This window comes from Bactrocera latifrons, unplaced genomic scaffold (assembly GCF_001853355.1).
Source record: "Bactrocera latifrons isolate USDA-ARS-PBARC rearing strain unplaced genomic scaffold, ASM185335v1 scaffold_1146, whole genome shotgun sequence".
In the NCBI taxonomy this organism is placed as follows: domain Eukaryota; kingdom Metazoa; phylum Arthropoda; class Insecta; order Diptera; family Tephritidae; genus Bactrocera; species Bactrocera latifrons.
In genome coordinates, this window is record NW_017534571.1 from 39,869 (window position 1) to 43,134 (window position 3,266).

The 3,266-nt window shown below is 38.2% G+C and overlaps 1 pseudogene; it reads right to left on the reverse strand.

Annotated features, from left to right (window-relative positions):
• The window catches only part of LOC108976092, a 12,191-nt pseudogene extending 11,877 nt beyond the window's left edge, over positions 1-314 (reverse strand).
• Positions 315-3,266: the final 2,952 nt, after the last annotated feature.

A 3,266-nucleotide genomic window follows, 5' to 3' on the forward strand; every position in this document is an offset into this window, starting at 1 on the left:
GTGGCTTTGAATGCAAATTCCCAGTATTAATATACCACTTGATAATAGTTTGCACACTTGAATGGGATTTTCCAACCACTTTACCAATTTCACGTAAAGATTTATTTTCTAAATATAATTTAATTATTAATTTTCGCACTTCTAAATGTATTTCTTTACCACGACCCATTGCAACCAACTAGGTCACACTTTTAAGATAAAATGACAATAAAACGCATATTAAACTTACCATTTGTATTCGCCGTGCGATGTTCAATCATCGGCAATGCTAGTTTTTCACTTAGTTTACGCATAAATTGTCGACGTTCTGTCATTTTTTTGACAATAATTTCTTTTTTTTTCATAATAAATTATATATGTATGCCGCAAGTAAAGAAATATCCAGCATGTTGAAGAACATTGCCATTGGCCATCTCGAAGATCATCGCTGACTGGTGTATCTCCGCACCATTTGGTCCATTGTGTCAACACCAGCTTTATATTTATTATAAAAATTTATTATTTCTGGTTTCGTGTTAAAGTTGAACGATTTGTAAACGTTGTTGGCGTAAGTCCCTCCACAATGAAATGCCAACCAATACTGAACAAAATTAAGATGACAGCTTGATGCGACTTACACTTGTCAAAAAAGTTAATCTACATAGATCACACGTTAAAAGTCTCACTTTAACCGCCATACACTTACCTGGCAACCACGAATTTCGTTATCTAATTAATTCTGGAAATTTATCGTCGATTCTATTTTGTTCACCACAAAATGTAAACTGTGTTATCCACGTTGATACGGAACAAATTTTCGATATAAAATTTTTATATGCATGTTTAGCACTTTTGAAACATTTCCTTTCGAACAGTTATTTCCTCTCCCATGGGCTATGGATGATGGTTTTCCAACTTGTGAACACGCCATATATTTATATTTGTGCCACACACTTCTAGCGACTATCSTTCTGTCCTGTTGGTTGTCATCGCAAATACAATTTTCCCTGGAAACTTAATACGTTTGAACTGAAATGGCAAATCGTGGAACTCAAAGGAAATCGTAGAATCATGCATTCTGCCCTCTTGTATTCGATAGATGTGTCACAATCAGTCGGGTTCCATTATACAGTTTCGGCGTATGAAAATTGCGAARCATAATGACATATCCAACCTCCTCTCCAATTTAGAAATTCTACTGTATAATTCAGTTTAAGTCATTAACATCGGTATGTTTGGAAGCTAAAATTGCGTGTGCACTCAAACAATCGTAGTAACGATAATTTGGCCAATGTTTAGATAACTATTCGTGATGAGTTTATCTTTMATTGAAGTGAATCGACAAAAGGCTGGCGGAATTGGTATGATTGAAATTTGCCCATTTCGAATTCTTACGACTACAATGTAAAATGTCTTCGGCAAAAACATTTTTGTTCGTATCGCATGATTGACGTAGACTTGAAGACTGATATGTCGAAATGATCATAGCCAAAAGTGTACGAACTTCAATGCGAAGTAGCTATCGCATCGTCCATCGTTTGATTCCAGTGATTACCATGTTCCAGCAATTGTAAAAGCTGGCATGCCTCTCAAAATGATGCACAGACCATACCATTCACAATACGCAATGACTCAAATGAAGTTGAATCGCGTACATTAAGCAATAGAAGCAATCGTCGTTTTTCGAATGGATTGTAAAAATTAGTTGAGAACGCACCTAGATGTCCATCTACTGCTTGGCCTTGCTTTCTTCGACGAAGCATTCCATGTATAATATCAAGGCATTTCCGAATAGAGTAATGTTCTCGCAAACGGAACACTGACGGAAGTTAAGAAAAACTTAATTTTGTTGTTGGCGGTGTTTCCAAATGTTGTTTGAATTATAATCAAAACTATTTGATTTATAAGATCAAACTTTTAAATTTAAATAAGATGCTTTATATCTTTACCACTGGTGGGCCGAAAATAAAGATTTTATTTAAGCTGAGAACTATTTCATTCTACGAAAAGTGTTTCATTCTACGAGAACTATTTACTTTTATTTTATTTAAAGTTTTCACGTATTTATATACAATTTTAAGAACTATCTTAATATATATGTATGTGTGCATGTTTATATGTATGTAGCACCCTGTTTATGCTACATGGTATTTTTCAAGTGCACATGCACATTTGTATTCAATTGCCTAACTGCATAGCTTAGGTCAATATATTGTCTTAAGTAAATATGTTTGTTAACTTTGAGTGCATACGTATTGCATAAAATGCATACGTGCCTCATATAAATATATGTATCTTTATGCGTTTATTTATATATTTGCTTTGTTCTGCCTCAGAATTGGCGCAGATAAGCCTGTTCAATATATTTGAACATATTGCCGAGGGAAAAAGTAATTATTCAATATTAGTGGACTGTATGTGTTTTTAAAATTGTGAGAATTACATAGTTTCATATCTTATCTAATATGTTGAATATTCTTAAATATAATAAAATTAATATATTGATGCGTACTGGATGTCCTTTGGTATCAACATGAATAAAGTTCGATGTGCTTATTAAAAATGTTACCGGCACTCACCTTAATTTCCAGTTGGAGCGAACGTGAAAATGGTTATTTTCGATGCGTCTATGCGCGCGGATGATGAACAAAAAAGAGGCTCGACCGCTGTCGCCAGTCCCGTTTGTTAATTTGGTGCTGGTGTCCTCGTGTGTGGTGTGAAAGTATGATGTGTTGAGAATGAAGTGTGTAGCGTGGGATGAAAATATGCTGCGCATGATGCCCATGTGTTGAGTATGGTGTGTGTAGTGTGGGGTGAAGATGTGGTGTGTATGTGTGAGGTGTAGCTTAGTTATAATTAGAGGGGGGCGCAGAAGCTCATTTAACCATCCAGGCCCCCTAAACGAATGTTTAGCCTAAAAGGCGCTGAAGCTGTTGCAGCGTTGCCACAACGCCGCTCAACCCCGTAGACCGACGAGGTGGTGGTCCAGGCTGCCGACGCCGCAACGACGTTCCGCTTCGCTGAGGTGCGCCACGAGCCGCGGATTGGAATCGGGGTATGCGGCCGCGATGGATGGGTGGCCGATTCACTTCGCGTGCCGCGCTGCGATGGAGCAGCGTATGGTGCGGTCTGTGGCATAATTGGCACAGCCCTCGTGACTCACACTCCGGAGTCGTATGCGTAGGTGACAGGCAATTGTGGCAATGCCCGTGTGCCTGGGCAACTTGTTGCCGTTGTACAGGTCGCATACCCCTAAAAATCCCACAATGGTGCAGGCGATGTGGGCG